Source organism: Trichosurus vulpecula, chromosome 4, assembly GCF_011100635.1.
Source record: "Trichosurus vulpecula isolate mTriVul1 chromosome 4, mTriVul1.pri, whole genome shotgun sequence".
Taxonomy (NCBI): domain Eukaryota; kingdom Metazoa; phylum Chordata; class Mammalia; order Diprotodontia; family Phalangeridae; genus Trichosurus; species Trichosurus vulpecula.
Window position 1 is genome coordinate 332,482,917 of NC_050576.1, and position 17,247 is coordinate 332,500,163.

Here is a 17,247-nt window from a genome sequence, read left to right on the forward strand (position 1 = left end):
TGTATGTATAGGTGTGTGTATGTATTGATGGGGAGTTAGGTGACACAATGGATAGAGTGCCAAGCTTAGATTCAGGAAAATCTGAGTTCAAATTCAGCTTCAGACACTTTCTAACTGTGTGATCCTGGACAAGTCAGTTAACCTCTTTGCTGCAATTTCCTTACCTGTAAAATGAGTTGGAGAAGAAAACTGTAAACACTCTAGTATGTTCCCCAAGAAAACCCCAAATGGGTCACAAAGAATTGGACATAACTGAAATGACTGAAAAACACTATGTGTGTGTTTGTGTGTCTATATTACATGCACATATATTTAAATATTGTGTATATTTATATATGTGTACATATGTGTATGTTTGTGTGTCTATATTACATGCACATATATTTAAATATTGTGTATATTTATATATGTGTACATATGTGTATGTACGTATATGTACCTAGATATAAAATCTGCAAAACATATGCAAGAAAATTTGGAAATGGGGAGGCAATAGTAGCTTGGGTGATCATTTGAGGAGGAGGATTTAGATGAGCCTTGAAGGAGGCTATGAATTCTAAAAGACAGCAGGAAAGAGGAAGTATATTGCAGGTTTGTTGGACAAACTTTGTAGAGGCACAAAGACAGGAGACTAAATGTTGTATGTGAGGGATAGAAAATAAACCAGTTTGGCTGGCCCATAGAGTATATATAAAGGGACATAATGTCTAATGAGTTGGGAAGTAGAGTGGAGCCAGAATGTGAATGAATTTAAAAGATCAAAGAGAAGTTTTTATTTGATCCTAAAGGCAATAAAAAGCTTCTGGAGCTTCCTGACAGGAAAGCCATGTGGTGGTCAGCAGGTCAGCAGGACCTGAGTTCAAATCCAGCCTCAGATACTTACTAGCTATGTGATCTTGGGCAAGTCACTTAATCTCATTTGCTTCAGCTTCCTCAAACATAAAAGGGGCTGGAGAAGAAAATGGCAAACCATTCTATTATCTCTGCCAAGAAATCCAAAATGGAGTCACAAAGAGTCAGATACAACTGAAATGACCCAAAAACAGAGCTTCTTGAGGGCAGAAGTGATATAAGATCTGTGTTTTAGCAACATCACTTTGGCACCTATGTAAAGGAGCAAGGGAAATACTGGAGGCCTAGAGACCAACTAGGACATTTTTATAAAAGCCCAAGTGAGAGATAATAAGGTACTGAACTAAAGCCAAAACTTTATTGTCATAATGACAATGGTGTGGCATCTTGCTTAGATAAAGCAGAACATTAATAATGTGTGGTGTTTTGAATGAGTAGATAAATGCAAAAAAGTTTAAAGGAAAAATTTTAGAACATCTTTGTCAGATTTTCCAAATGTAGGTAATCTAAAATTTTGTAATGTCTGTTACTGTTATTTTGTCTAAACTTCAGTCAATCAACAAGTATTTATTAAGTCCCTATGTGCTATGTATCCTATGCTAGAGGCTAAGGATAGAAGAACAAAGAATGAAGAAATTCCTACTCCCAAAGAGCTTACATTCCAACGGAGTAGGTTTCAAATATAAATATATGTGTGTATGTATGTATTATATGGGTGTGTATATGTGCACATACACACATACATACATACACATATGTATATATGTATATGTGTATATCTATATCTATTCACACACATATAATCCCTTTTCATGTTATTTGGTTAAATGGTACAGAAAACCCCCACTGGAATGGGAGTTTGAAGCAACAGTAATAGAGAAGAGACACCTGACCTCCTCAGTGGTATCCCTAGAACCCTCTGACTATGATATAGCCAGAGTGACTTAGGGACTATGATCCCAAATAGCATTCACTATCCAAGCATATAGTCAAGGCACTGTGCTAGATGGTAGGGAACCCAGACAAAATGAAGAGCTGTCCTTTTCCTAAAGGAGCTTATATACTACTGTACATAGCTATAGCATGAAATCAGATACACATATACAAGATAATATGAAAAGGAAGGTGAAAGATTCAATGACTAGGGGGATCAGACAAAGCTTTCCTATAGGATGTGAAACATGAGCTTAGCCTTGAAGTAAACTAAGAATTCTAAGAAATTGCTTCATCAACTTCACGTGTTGCCTATGACTGAGATGACACTTCATCCTTCCTATCTTTTATTACATTTCTGTGGCTATGATATATGTATTTAAGGCAATATTCTCAATGGTCCTAACCAGTGCAACACTTCACTATTTTTCATGTTGTTTCTGTTCTGCAGTCCCTCAAAGGGCTCAGGTCTCTGGGACAGACATGCTGGGTGCCTTTCACAGTCACGCATTTTCATTACAATTAAGAAAATGAAAATACGGTTAAACACATTTGGCCTCATCATTTCATGTCTCTCATTGAAATCCAGCAAGGCTTTGTATCATAACAAACATGTGAAAGAAATAGGAAATTAAAAGGAGATAGAGCTGATCACAACTTAGAACAAGCCAGAGGGGGAAAAAGCCCTTTAATGGGATAACTTTACACAGCGGCACAAATGCAAATGGTGATACTCTCAAGGTGTCCCCTGGCACTAATGTTCTTGTTTGCCAGAGGCTCTTTTGCCATGGCCAAATGCTTGCTGATTCCAATAAAATTGCCTCACCAACAATGTATGCAATGATTTAAATTGAACCTGACCACTTTGGATTAGCAGGGAAATTAGTTAAATTGATCAAGAAATAAACTCGTTCAAAAATATAGTTTCCCACGTCATTTCCAAATTAAATATTGAGAACCATAATGGTTTTCTGTTTATTAAGCCAAAAGAAACATTGCACATCAAATAGGGAATATGCTAGTGTGTGGATGGAAATGCATAATTATCTTGAGAAGAATTCATCTCAGAAAACGTTTTACCATTGCCCATTTTGAAGCATATTCAATGTCCCAAGACAGCAATTATAAATGTTTAGTAACAAAACAGCTAGATTGTCCACTTTGGGAGCTAAAGTCCCTAGAGAAGGGACACAATACTTCATAGTCTTCTCGTACCTGCTTGTGTAGTTTGCCATAATCTCCCATCGCAGAGTTCATAAATGCTGGGGAAAAAAGGGAGCACCCATTCAGGAAGTGGAAGAGCCTCAGTGTACCTAGAAATCTTGATTTCAGTCCTGCTTTCTACATTACTTGCAGAAGCTACCCAAATCTCCCTATTAATGATCAATCAAATAGCTAAGCATTACTTTTAACAGGAAAAAATAATCAAAGCAGATTATTTTTATGAAAATAGCTGAAAGTATATTTGGAAGTTTGATCCCACTCTCCTAGGAACTGAGGTAGAAAAGAGGAGCATGAGCCTGTTTTTTTTTTTTTATTGTGGGTGGGGATTTGGGGGGAATATATTTGTGCTTCCCAACTTGCTATATATTGTCAGAAAATGCCTGCTTTTAATAATAAAAGCCAATTTATATTAATTGCTTAAAAACCTATTGGAGCATAACCAATAGAATTGATGATATTGAGGTAATATGAAATGGGCATTTGGCGTTGGCGGAAACACACCAAAATGGAGCTTAAGCCAATGGTATTTGAGCAAACTTCACTGCTCCTTAATTGTATCCCCTGAACTCTACAAGAGGGACATAACTAGCTAGCCTTGCTATGGGGGACTCAACTTGTCAGTTCAAGTGGGAATTGTGATAAGGACTTCTCCCTAAGTCTAGAACAGTGCTACATTCTCAAGATGGACAGAGAATGGGCCAATGAAAAGTTTCAAGAAGTTATCACACAAATCAAGAGGGCATAGGTATAATAAACTGACTAAAGAAGAAATGAATCAATCAGCCTCCTGCATGTGAGAGCAGGAGCTTTTTTTTTTAACTGAATTTTGCTTTGTTGTTGCAAGTTGGAGAATGTTCTGAGATAGTCATACTAGTTTCATTTTTGCATTTATTGGACACAACAGGCATGTTTTCTTTCCCTCACAATTGTCCTTTGAGCACTGGTAGTTGTTTTAGAGGGACCATGGGATTTTAGAGCTGAAGGCCATCCTACTGGCAAGCCACTGAATGTCTCTGACCCTGTTTCCCCATGTATGAAATAAGCGATTAGGAATAGTCGGAAGTTCCCTTCCAGTCCTAAATCTATAATCCTATGGTTTTGACTAACTCCCTCATTTCACATATGAGGAAATTGTGGGTCCCCCAATTTCAAATTTAGTGTTCTTTTTATTTTGTCAAACTGGAAAAAAAATTAATATAAATAAAATATTAAAAGGTATGTATCCTCTTAGCATATTTGATGAATGAAAAACTCCATGCAATTGAAGATTCTTTCTGAGAGCAGAGAGGAAATTAATCAGAAAACTATTTAAAGATGTTTCTGGTAGAAAATGACCATAAACATCAAACTATTCCAAAGACATGTGGCCTACAGAAAAACAGTCTCTTTTGTTGTCCGAGGTAACACATGCCTTTTTTTTTTTTTTTTGCCAAAGTCTTAGGAATCTAGTAAAACAAATTAGTTACTAGAAACAGTACTTGGCAGAAGTGTAGAACAGTGCAGAACAGTGGAAAGAGGAATAATTTCTGAAGCTGAAAAACCCCAATTTAAATTCCACCTCTACAATTTAATACCTGTGTGACTTTGAGGAAATTGTTTGTTCTCTTTAGAGTTTTGATTCCCCATCTATAAAATGATGTAGTTGAATTAGAGGGCCTCCAAGTTCCAGTTCTGCCCAAGGCTAGGGTTTTTTGATCATATATACATGAGGAGCCAAACCATCTATGGTACTGCCAGGAAAATGGGATTCTTGATTCAAGGGGATATCCTGTAAGGAAAACAAAACAGTAAGAAAATGACAACAAAAACCCTTTAGTATATATAGAGGATGTCAATATGGAAAAACATGTAGGACATTAGCTCTTTAGGATTTGGGCACTAGATAGTGAATTTCTCAACAATTTAAAATTTAAGTAGTAGGCTGTATAAAAATGGGTATCACCTGCAATAAATATTTTGCCTTCAGTGAGTTAAGAGGCCATTAAATAAGGGAATATTTTTACCAAAACCATCCATGTTGAATTGGAAGATTTTCTTTAATAAATATTCATTTGCAGTTTCCTTCTTTGTTAATTTTCTTTTTTTGATCACTCACTCTCCACCAAGATTCTTACTGCATTAGCAGATGTCATGTCAACCCATGCAGTTTCATGGCATTTTGACTGATCTTATCTAGATGAGGCTGAGGATTAGAGCATTTAATTATTTATCTTCAAATTCCTCATGAAGGACTGTGAACTTGCTTTGCTTCTCAAAACAGGAAAAAAAAATAAAAGGGTAGAAGAAACTCAGAATCTGTCAGTGATCTGCTTATTTCTCATGAGTCCCTGGGGTAATTCATTATCTTGGCCCACCCTCTCCTCCTCCCTATTTTAAAAGTGAGTTTAGACTGTTCACCCTATCCATGTGGCAGACCATCTCTGCCTTTCAGGATAATGCCGCATCATTGACATGCTGAATGGCAGCTTCAATGGGGCCCATGCACACAAGAGAGGCCCAAATGGATATCAGTTGTCTTTGACTGGGGTCAGGACAACATCTGTTTTCCCTTGTAATCATGCATTTTATTCCCTGGGCTTTCAGGAGCATAGTAAGTAGAATTGGAGAGAACTGGGAATGATTTGAAATGAGTTTTTCTGAAGCTTGATCCAGCCAGAATTGCAAGGTGTTTTAGGGTATGGTAGAAAAATCAACATTATAAGAAAATTCCCTTCCCCCACAATAATGTGCCCATAAATAGCATATTTAAGAATATTATATATCCACTACAACAGGTCACAATTAGTATGGTCAAACACATTCAGTCTTTCTTTTTCCAAGATAGTAAAAGCTTCCCAACTTCTAAACATACAATAAAGAGAGGATCTGAAGTTCAAAACATGACAGATGTTTCACATTTTCACATCATAACAACATCAGAGGATCTGAGGAGTAAGCCATAAGGAAAAACAAATTTCCGGAATCTTCCCTTTAAGTATCAGGCTATTTATATGCGGCAACAAGGAAATATTTTATAAATCAACCATGATAAACCAGAGAAGTAGTTGTGAGGTCATTGGAATTTGTGGAGAATTATAGTTGCTCTGACTTTCTTAGAACTTTTTCTTTGAACTGAGAATTAATCTTTATAGCACTAGTGTGAGGGGTACATATGATTACTAATGATGTTTGCCACTGTCATGATGGAGGACAAGAACAGATTCCAAGTAAAAGAAGATTTTTCTTTTTGATTGTGAGTTTCACCAGATTTCCTGTTTATATATTCCATTGTGCTGACTGCTTCAAGCCCAAACGTTGCAAAGCCTCCTAAATGAGACCCATAACCACTCAAAATAAGTTGGTCTTACTATGCATACAAGAAAATTAAGTGGATTCATTGCTTATTTTCCAGTAGCTAGAAAGACAATCTATAGAGATCACATATATGCATTTATATCTTGGACAGACACAATAAATGAATGGTGAAGCGAGCCTAGGATTTTAGAGGATGAGCAAGAAGACAGTGGGAAACTAGGAAGTTCTTGAATGTGCTGGAGCTTCTCTGTCAAAGGCTCATCTTTTCCATACCAATAAAACTGTATGTCTACAATACATTTAATAGTACAATCCTCAAAGTGAAGGTCACCCAAAAGGTAGCGGTCGGGTAAATAGAGGGCCTCAGCAGCATAGTACAACATGTTACAAAGAAGGGATTAAATAAGAAGTAAAGGCAAAGGATGCCATCAATGAAAATCATAATCCAAAAGGATAGATTAGTCAGTTGGCAGTGAAGGATAACCAATGGACAGTCTATTTACTCTATAGATATCTGCATGTGTCAAGACTACATGAAGAACATCAACATGATTGATGAATGAACCCGTTGTGTTGAGTAGATCATGAACAAGAGTCATACAGGGTAGGGTAGCATAGTTTGATTGTAATCTGGATTGTTGGAGGATAGAAATATATTGCTAAGTTCAAACATCCTTTGGCATATAGTACTAGTAATACCTCTCCTCTTCATGAAAGAGATTATGGTTTATATTCCATGCCCCCTTTGCTGTCTAGCTTAGGGCTCCACATGGGGCTGGTACTCCACAAAGGTTCCTTGACTGACTATAAATATTCTGATTGCAAGCAAAATCCAAATAAGAGTGTACATTTCTATAGAAGTTTAAGGTCCATACAGCAATTTCTATATAACAATACTTTGAGGTGGATACTTGAGATATATTACCCCTATCTTGTCAATGAAGAAACTAAGCCTCATAAAAAATAAGTGACTTGCTCAGAGTTCCTTGGCTGGTAAATATCATGGCTTGGATTTGAACTCAGGCCTTAGGACTGACTCCAGTACCTTTCCCTGCTATGCGATGTTACCTCTCTGATGTTCACAAATGCTTAATTACATGTCAACAGATTTCTAAATCCATTCTTGTGAATATTCCCTCCTATGAGGCGGATCATCATGCTGCTACCCTTTAATTGATAGTTTGGAGGAGCTGCTAGTAAAAAAAGAAGAATAAAAAATTAATATCATATTGACAGGACATAGAGTGATTTGAATAGAGAGTGAATTTTAGAACCAGGCAGGCCTGGATTTAAGTCTTTTCCATGATGCATGCAATTTTGCATGAATCTTCCTGTCACAATCTCTCAGCACTCAAAGGTAGCCAGTAGCACAGTGAATAGACTGCTGGGCCTGGAGTCAGGAAAACCTGAGTTCAAATCCAGTCTCAGCTATTTACTAGCTTGTGACCCATGGCTAGTCATTTAAACACTCTCTACCTCAGTGTTTTCTACTCTAAAATAGGGATGATAATGCACCTACCTCCAGGGTTGTGAAGAAAAATGAGATAATATTTGTAAAAAAGTGGTTAGTACAATACATGGCATATAATAGGCCCTATAGAAATGCTTATCCTTCCTTTCCCATCCTCCCTAAGCAACTCTAAAAATGCAGAGAAGGTGCCAATTTGCATTGATAAAGGCAATTTTCTCAACAGGAGTTTCCCTACATTAATTAATCTGTTCCAATATATTCACTTTCTGGTGATGAATCTATTTGAACTTAGATATTTTGGGCCTAAGAGGATAGATACATAATCTATATGTTGTTGAAGCCTTTCCAGGTTGTTGTGACTTGTCTAAGCTGCTTCTCCTATGGCATAGTCCAAGGGTAGGGAACCATATGGCCTTCTGTGAAGTTTGGATTCAGTCAAAGAGCCACACTTGAGGACCTAGAGAATCAAATATCATCTGAACAAGTGGAATAGGACTTTAGTGGACAATTTTCACAGTACATTTTAAAAAAATGTAATACTCAGTTGAATCGTGTTTATATGGATTCTTAAATTGTACTATATTTCCATAGTTGTATTATATTTCTGTTGAGGTTTAGGGGTGCTGAGACCCAAAATAGTGACACACAGGTTTTGCCCAAATGAATTCGACCCAAACCTTCTTTCAGACAAAGAAAAATGAGGTTTATTAAAGCTCTGCCTTATTTGCCAGACTCTTAAGGAATCTGAAGATTTGTAGATCTAATGCAAGAGGGCCACATTGAATCTAAGGACTTTCATAGAAACAAAATGGATCTTAAATACTGAAAGACTGTGGGAGGGATCTAAAAGTAGTCAGGTAATCTGAGGTGACTGGAGGAGAGGCCTAGGGAGGATCTTGTTGGGAGTGACCAGTAGGCTGGGGTGACAAGAGGGGCTCCAGGAACTAAGAGAATAGGGTTTAGATAGGCTCAAGGGTGGACAGTAGCTGGAGGCAATCTGGAAGTAATAGACAATGAAGGGCTGGGCCAGGTTAAGGGTAACAGAAAATTGGGCCTAGGGATAATGAAAGGCCAGTTGACAGGATTATAGCCTCAGGCAAAAGTCAGATCAAGTGGGGAGATTCATGGAACGTTGCAGTTGGGGTTTTCCAGGGCCCATAGACAAATGGGACACAAATTCTTTTTGAGGTAAGGGACAAAAGTCTGGGTTTGGGCCTACCTGTCATTTCCATGTAAGAATCTGTGATTTCCCAAGTATAGGCATTCTCTCTAGTGATGCAGATGGCTGCCTTTTGACCCCTTTATTTATCATTTCTATGAGCTCTATGGAAAAAAAAAATCTCCTGACTGCCATTCTTCTGGTAATGTGTCTCTCTACCCTAGAATAGTCTTCACACAATGGATATAACCTATAAATAGACATATCCTAAATCTTTCTAGTTTGGTAGGATTGGTCATATCTTCAGCTCTGCTAATACAGCCTTTGAAAACACTGTGTATTCTCAGGTAACCTAAAAGATCTGTGATCTAATCAATGTGAATGGTCTCTTTCATAATGCATGTCACAACCTTTCTATGCCTACTAGCCCTGCCTAATTCTTGTCTAAGTCCTGTTACGAGTTTATTACCAAAGGTAGATATACTGTATTAGAAAACTTCAACTGCGCCAATATTCTTGGAGGGCACTATCACTAGTAAAAGGATAGGCTCAAGTTTGAATTGTTTATCAGGAGACAAGTACCAGGAGCTCTTTGGTCAGTACAGAGCAGAGGTAAAAAGGAAAATGTCTATTTAGTAGCCCAGCAAATTGCTTTATATTTTGATGAGATTTAAGTTTCTGCCTCCCAGAAAACTGTTACAGTAGTTTTAAATTAGTGAATCTTGTTTTAAGTAGTTCTGTTTAATTTTGCCATCTTTTATGTCTAGCGTTTCTTTTATGTTTGTAAGAATAAATGCCTTGTTCAATGCCTGATTACATTGTATTTTTCCTTCCTTCTCGAAGAGGTCCTTGACATTAGGGAAATGATGACTTGACTTGCAGTTGACTTTGATTTGAGTGAGCGAGGGCTGTGCAAGGTCACCAGCCTCACTTTCTCCTCCAGAGCCATCTAGATCCAATGGCCTGATATTCACCAGGATGACTGGAGATGGCCCAGGATGCTTTGGGAGACCCTGGCCTTTCAGGTCTTTTCAGGTTTTTGCTTTGAGTGAGGCAGTACCCATTCAGTGAATAGGCCTCTTTAAGAAGCTAATCAAGGGATGGCCCCTTTAATCAAAACTCAAAAAAAAAAAAACCTGAAGACTCTCAGGGTTCCCAGCCAAAAGCTATCTGCTCCAAGGAGGCAGAGAGGGAGTCTACAGGGACTCCATCTTGTCTACACTGTCTAGCCCAAGGGAAGAAGTACTGTCCTCAGGCGAAAGAACCTGGCACGCCAACCCTCGCTCTGGGGGTCCCAGCAAGTCCCTTTCTGTCTCTGGGATGCATCTGGGATCTGATTATATACTAGATGCCTTTTTACTCTCCCTTTTGTGGGGCAAACCCTAAATGTAAGCTATAACTTAAACTATAAAGGAAATTTATCCTCCGGTCACATGGGTTGGGGTATAATGAGTTGAAATGTATAAAAAAAGAAAGCCTAACCCTGCCCCCTTCTCCCTTTCCCCTCCCCCCTCCCCCTTAGATCCCAAACTGAATCCAATCCAAGTTATATGACTGAGTACAGAAGAGTACAGTACCTCAGCCTCTGGGGGCCCCAGCAACATATTTTTAAAGTTAAGCCCAGACTACACCTCCTCCTCACCTGTACTACTTGAAAACCCTCATTACCTTCAAAACTCAGATCAAGTGCTACCTTCCACATGATACCTTTCCTGATTTTTTTCCCTTCCTTCTGTATCCTCTCTCCTAAAACAAACTTATGGAGACCTTGCATATATGTATACATGTAGTCTTGTTTACATATATTTATGCATTATTATTGTATGTACACGTGTACCTACATATATATGAATTCTTGCATATACATATGCATGTATTATTGTACATACCTATACATGTGCATATACATATGTGTATACATGTGCATATACATGTAGTCTTGCCATTAGAATGAAAGTTCCTTGAGGACAAGGATTATTTCCACTTTTTGTCTTTGTATACTCAGTATTCAACACAACGTCTGGCACATAGTAAGCATTTAAATGGTCATTGATTGAGGGATTGATTGTCTCTACTGACTACTCAGTGAAATCCTGGCTTTTCCATTTTACAGATGCTGATTCTTAATGAATAAAAAGGAATGAGTGTGAAAGAGGGTTTTACACATATATGTATATATTTATATACATATATATTTACATGCATAATATGCATGCACATATATAACACGTATGTCTTTAACATGTGTAAAATAAAAAGATAATTTGCAGGGATCAGTAGTAACTGGAAGGGGGAGGGTGGTTGGGAGTGGTCAAATGCAGAAGGTGGTGGTTAAGCTAAGTTTTGAAGGAAGGTCAGTATTTAGAGACAGAGATGAAGAGAGTATATTCAGGTGAGAAGGAAGCCTGTACAAAGGCACTGGGATTAGGAATGCAATGTTATGTGTAAGGTCCATTGAGAAAGTCACTTTGGCTAGATGTAGAGTGTGCAAACGAGGAGTAGCATACAACAAGCCTGGAAAGGTAGGTTTGAACCAGGTTTTGAAAATCTTTAAATGCCAGGAAGAGGAGATTGTAATAGATTCCATATTTGTCAGGACTCCACAGGGATTTGTTGACAAGGGAAGCAACATGGTTGGGCTTGTACTTTAAGACTATTACTTGCAGATGTGTGAAGAATAGATGAGAGGGGAAGACAAACTTGAGGCAGGGAAACCAATTAGGAGGCCATTGAACTAGTCCCAGAAAAAGGTGATGAGGCGTTGAACTTCAGTGTTGCTCTTATGATATAGAAAAATGAGATGGATAGGAAATATCTCATGGAGGTAAAAATTAATAATTTGCTGAATAGTAAAAAGAATGCCGGAGTCAGAAAAAAACCGGGTTTAAATCTTAGCCCTGATGCTTAGTATCCAGTTGACCTTGGGAAGTCATTTAACCACCCTGGGCCTCATTTCCTTCATTGGACTAGATGGCTCTAGAGATTCCTTCCAACTCAGAGTCTATGATCTTGAGTGTGTGTGTTAGGTGAAGTAGTTGAGGATGACTTAGATGACCTGGGTGACTGGGAGGATGGTGGTACTCTCTAAATAAATAAGGGAGTTCAGAAGAGGATTGGTTGGGTTTTGGGAAAAGGGAATGAACTCAGATATCTGTCCATCTATCCATCTATCCATCTATCTATATCTATGTCCATCTACAGGGAGGGAGGAAAAGAAGGAGAGAGAGAAAGAGAGAGAGAGAGAGAGAAAGAGAGAGAGAGAGAGAGAGAGAGAGAGAGAGAGAGAGAGAGAGAGTTTGAGATGCCTAAAAGACACAGAGTTCAAAATGTCCAATGAACACCTGTTGGAGTGATGGAGGACTAGCACTTAGGAGAGAAAGTAGAGGTGGATAAATGGATTTCAATCAATCAATAAGCCTTCATTAAGTACCAAAAAATGTGCCAGACACTGTGTTAAGTGCTAGGGACACACAAAGAGGCAAAAAATAGTCCCTGCCCTCAAAGAACTTGTTTGAGAGTCAACCGCATAGGCAGATAATTAAATCCATGGGAGCTGATGCATCACCATGAAATATAAAGAAAGTGTAGCATAGACTCTTGAAGTACACCCATAGTTAAGTAGTTACACATTGAACAAGCAATTCCTTACTCCATTCTAAAAAAAGAAAAGGAAAAAAAAACACATTTATGTTATTTGATAATATTGGTTTTAATGCCACTAGCACAGCCCCTTAATCTTTACCTGTGCTCTTCTGCAGAAAGAACTTTGCCCACATGATAAATGACTGAGGACCTTCCCTTTACCCAGGACTTGGTAGACACTGAGTACATGACATTGATGATGATAGGGGCAGTACCTGTCTTATTGGGCACTAATAATCCTTGTGTACTCACTGACCAGTGTCCACAGCTTATCAAGGTTGACTGTTTAGTAAAAGTTTTTGTTCCTCCTCAAATGGCAAGGTCTCACACACTCTTGGCATGAGACTCCAACCATACCTGGGGGATGTCTCAGTGTTCAAGTTAATTTGTTCATGGTAGGGAAAACCTGCATTACCAGGTAATTTTCCAGTTTGCTGATTCTCTCATAGCCATGGCTAACATGCTCATGGAGCTTCTATCTCTTCCTCAGTTTTTGAGGTATGCCAGAAGCCACCGTAAAGGAGCGACACTCTCCTCTAGTGTTCTATTACTCACAGTTGTACAACTTGTTTTACAGTCATTTTTCAGTCATATCCCATTCTTCATGACCCCATTTAGGGTTATTTTGATAAAGATACTAGAGTCGCTTGCCATTTCCTTCATCAGCTCATTTTACAGAAGAGAAACTGAGGCAAACAGGATTAAGTGATTTTCCCAGGGTCACACAGCTTGCATGTATCTGAAACCAGATGTGAACTGGTTATAAACACTTAATATTTCAGAAGATAATTCTTTATATCATTTTCATGAAAGGCATTTTAAAGGTCCATTAAAGACAGTCAGGTGACACAGAATTAAGAAGGCCTGAGTTTAAATCCTATATGAGATACTAAGTAGCTGGGTGACCTTGGGCACACCACTTAACTGCTGTCTGCCTCAGTTTCTTCACATGTAAAATGAGGATTATAATATCACCTATATCTGAGGGATCTTGTGAAGATAAAGTGGAATAATATTGTAAAGTGCTTTGCAAATATCAAAGCACTATATAAATGCTAGCTTTTATGTTTAAAAAGCCAATTTCCTGATTATGTTTAATTCTTGGTCCAAACCACTGTTAAGTAAAGACATTCGACACAGTAGGTAGGCCTACATAGAAATCCTACAAGTGGTTTACAAGCAAAACCCAAATAACACCACCAACAAAGCCAAATAGCAAAGTCAGTAACTGGGTGTTACGAGGACACCAGAAATATTTTCAGTGAAAACAGAGGATTCAGAAGTCATCGGGGGAGTTCTTTATAAAGGAAAGTGATCAGATCCCTACACCTAAAGGGAATGACACTAACATGCTACTGACTAGAGATAATTCATGGGATGGAACAAGCAGAGGGAAAAGAACTCTTTTGAAGGAAGCTAACATGGTTCAAATCATGACTTGAAAGAAAGAATAGAATGCTCAGTTGGATCAAATCCATGAGTTCAGTAGGGCTCATAAAGGTGTATCTAGTGATTACTAGTAGCCCATGGTCAGGAGGTCAGCCTAAGGTAGGTGAGGAATAACACACATGAAGGGAAGAGGAGGCAGATCACTGTATCTTTGCTTTAATCAATTTAAGATACTCATAAAAGTCTAAGCCCATCAAAATTAAATACAGCTAAATTCCACCAAATTGGACTAGTAATATGCTGGTAAAAGACTTCAAGTGGTCCACAGAGAGTAGTCTTTGTGAGCAGTTGCCCTCCATATATGGAGAGATACTGAGAATTTAGGATCTATGAAGAATGTTTAAAAGGCTATTTTGCTTTCCTCTAAGCCCCTGTGAGTATAGGCAGGAAATCAGTATTCTATATAGCAAATGGACAACAGGTAGATTCCCTTTTTATAGACAATGTTCTTAATATTGATCGAAGGTTGTTCAAAAGCCAAGAAAATAATGTATCGAGTGCGGAATCATCTCAAAATATAGCCACTCAAAGGGCAACGTGTATATTAGAGCAGTCAAAAAAATCAATTTAATTTTAATTAAGGGTTATGTAAAGCAGAATATGAATTCAGGTTGTACATGAGAAAAGGATGTCTGGGTAAATCTATTGTGCTGAATTGGGTTCGGCATCATTCAGAGCTGTCTATATGAAATTTGTTTGCTAGGCCTGTGGATCCATTTTGGGATTGTGCCTTTCGTATCAATAACGTAATCTCAGGAAGGGATTCTGGGTGCTATGGTCACCTCAAACATCACCTACAGGTAAACTGCAAACAGATCTCAAAACTTATACTATATACCCCCTTCCAAGGTCTGATGATAAACCTTGAAAATATGTTCTTTCAAAGGAACCACAATAGCTTAAATTATCATTATTAGCAAAGAAGAGAGTTGTATTGCTACCATGATCATTGGCTTTCACATCTATGAAATGGGGGTGGTAATCATATTAACCATATCTACCTAACAGGTTTACTACAAGAGGATCAAATGAGATTTTGTAAATGAAATCAAGTAGGATAACAAACAATATAATTCGTATTTTTAGAATTAATTGGTTTTAGTAATAAAATTATAAGGGGTTATTTTGCGTAGGAGAAGCAGTCTATTTAGGAATTAGATATCTTAATCTTGGGGAAAAAATGTCTTTAGATGACAGTCCAAGTGGAATACTGGATAAAGAATTCATGTGGGACTTGGGTAGCCCGGGATTCAAGCACCCATGTCTGACAAATACTGGCTTGGCTGTGGAACCCTAGTGAAATCACTTGCTGACCCAGGAATCTAGGAAACTCTGAAACTATAAATTGCAGTGTAGTAGCTAATCTGCAGCATGGATCTAGACAAATGAAACAAAACAAAAGCAAAAACAAGCCACAGTAAAGTATTTGTTGAACACCTACTAGTGTAGATAGGGATGCAAAGAAACAAATGAAACACCCCCATCCTTTAGCTAATATCCTAATAAAGTTCATGGGGGTATACCATATTGATGCCATACTCAGGGCAGAAATCCAATCAGGTTTTAGCCCTATGGCAAATCAGAATCCCTGAGCCCAAGTGGTCCACTAGCCTCAGCCTCTGGTAGAAGAAATTACAAAAGGGCACTGTCACATTTAGCTCCATTCATGCTTTCTAATACTGTGTGACTCATATTCTTTTTCTCCCAAAGCAACATCATTTCCTCTTAATCTTTATATTTCATGGGAACCAGATCCCGTCATTGGGATGCTGATTATACCTTGCTCTGTCCATGTCCATCATACATTTCCTCTATGATATCACATAAAATATATTTTTTAAAAATTAAAAGGTTCTTCAGTGTTGGTCATTCATTTTCCATTTTCTCAGTGCCAGTGTTGGAGGTAGACAGAATAGGAAAAAAATGATAAAAAGTTTAAATTTATCCATTTATGCCAATAACAGATATTTTTTTTCCCTTTTTGGCAGGGCAATTGGGGTTAAGTGACTTGCCCAAGGTCACACAGCTACTACATGTGTCAAGTGTCTGAGGCTGGATTTAAACTCAGGTCCTCCTGACTTCAGGGCCGGTGCTCTACTCACTGCACTACCTAGCTGCCCCTGACAGATATTCTTAAAATGAGATCTTGGTCCAATGTCTAATGAATTAAGATACTTTCGAAAGAACAGAAGTAGTAGGAAGAACAGGACCACTTGACATCCAGCCCACTAAGAAATGTGGGGTTTTTAGCCTCTTTTTCAATTCCCAGAACTTAGTACAGTACCTGTTCATCCCCAGAACTTAGTATAGTACCTGGTTGTGGCAATAATGTGATTGAAGATCTTTCACAGTCATTCAATAGGCCTGGGTGGGGGAGGGGGCAGTTAAGAGAGGCCGGCCCATACCTTTGTGATGCTGATCAGTGAGTCACACTCTTTAGCCTATTGGGAGTGAAGCCCTCCTGCCATAAAAAGAACCTATACACCCAGCAGGTAGCTATTGAGAACTGAGAATTCAGAAGTCAGAGGAGAAGCCAGACTTCAAAATTCAGCCAAAGGAGTAAGAACTCCGAGTCCACAGAGCTGGAGAAGAGAGTGCTGAGGGGAAGTGGAGACCAGAGAGCTGCAGACCAGAGGACTGAGGTGGGTGAGGACACAGGCAAGCACACAATTAGGATTCATGAGTGATTGTTTATGGGAAGGCCCTAACAGCTGGGGAGGTTACAGGATGACTTGGCTCTTTGCCGTAACGCTGTGTTTAATCTCCTTTTTGCTACATCAACTTGGGCTTACTGGTTCTGGAACACAATTACTGCTATATTGAATTGGAATTACTGGTTCTGGGATTGGATTCTTTGGTGCGTAAACAAATGTTATATTTCCTCTGCCTTCTACCTAGAGAGTTTTTCATATGTTGCTATTCTGAACCATACAGGCATGTTCACGATCATCCTCCAGGTCATGAATCTTGCCTTACTGATATACTGGTACATCTCCAGAACTTAGTATAGTACCTGGCACATCCCCAGAACTTAGTATTGTACCTGGTACATAGTAGGAGTTTAATAGATATTGATTGATTGAGTTCAGTTCTTTTGGTGAGTATACTCTCAATACTTGGTTTTCTTCTGTAATACAAGGAAAATTAGGAACCCCTGAGTAACCCCTAGCTACTGACAAGCACCCCCAGAAAAAATGGACTCAGATATCTTTGGAATTTAGCA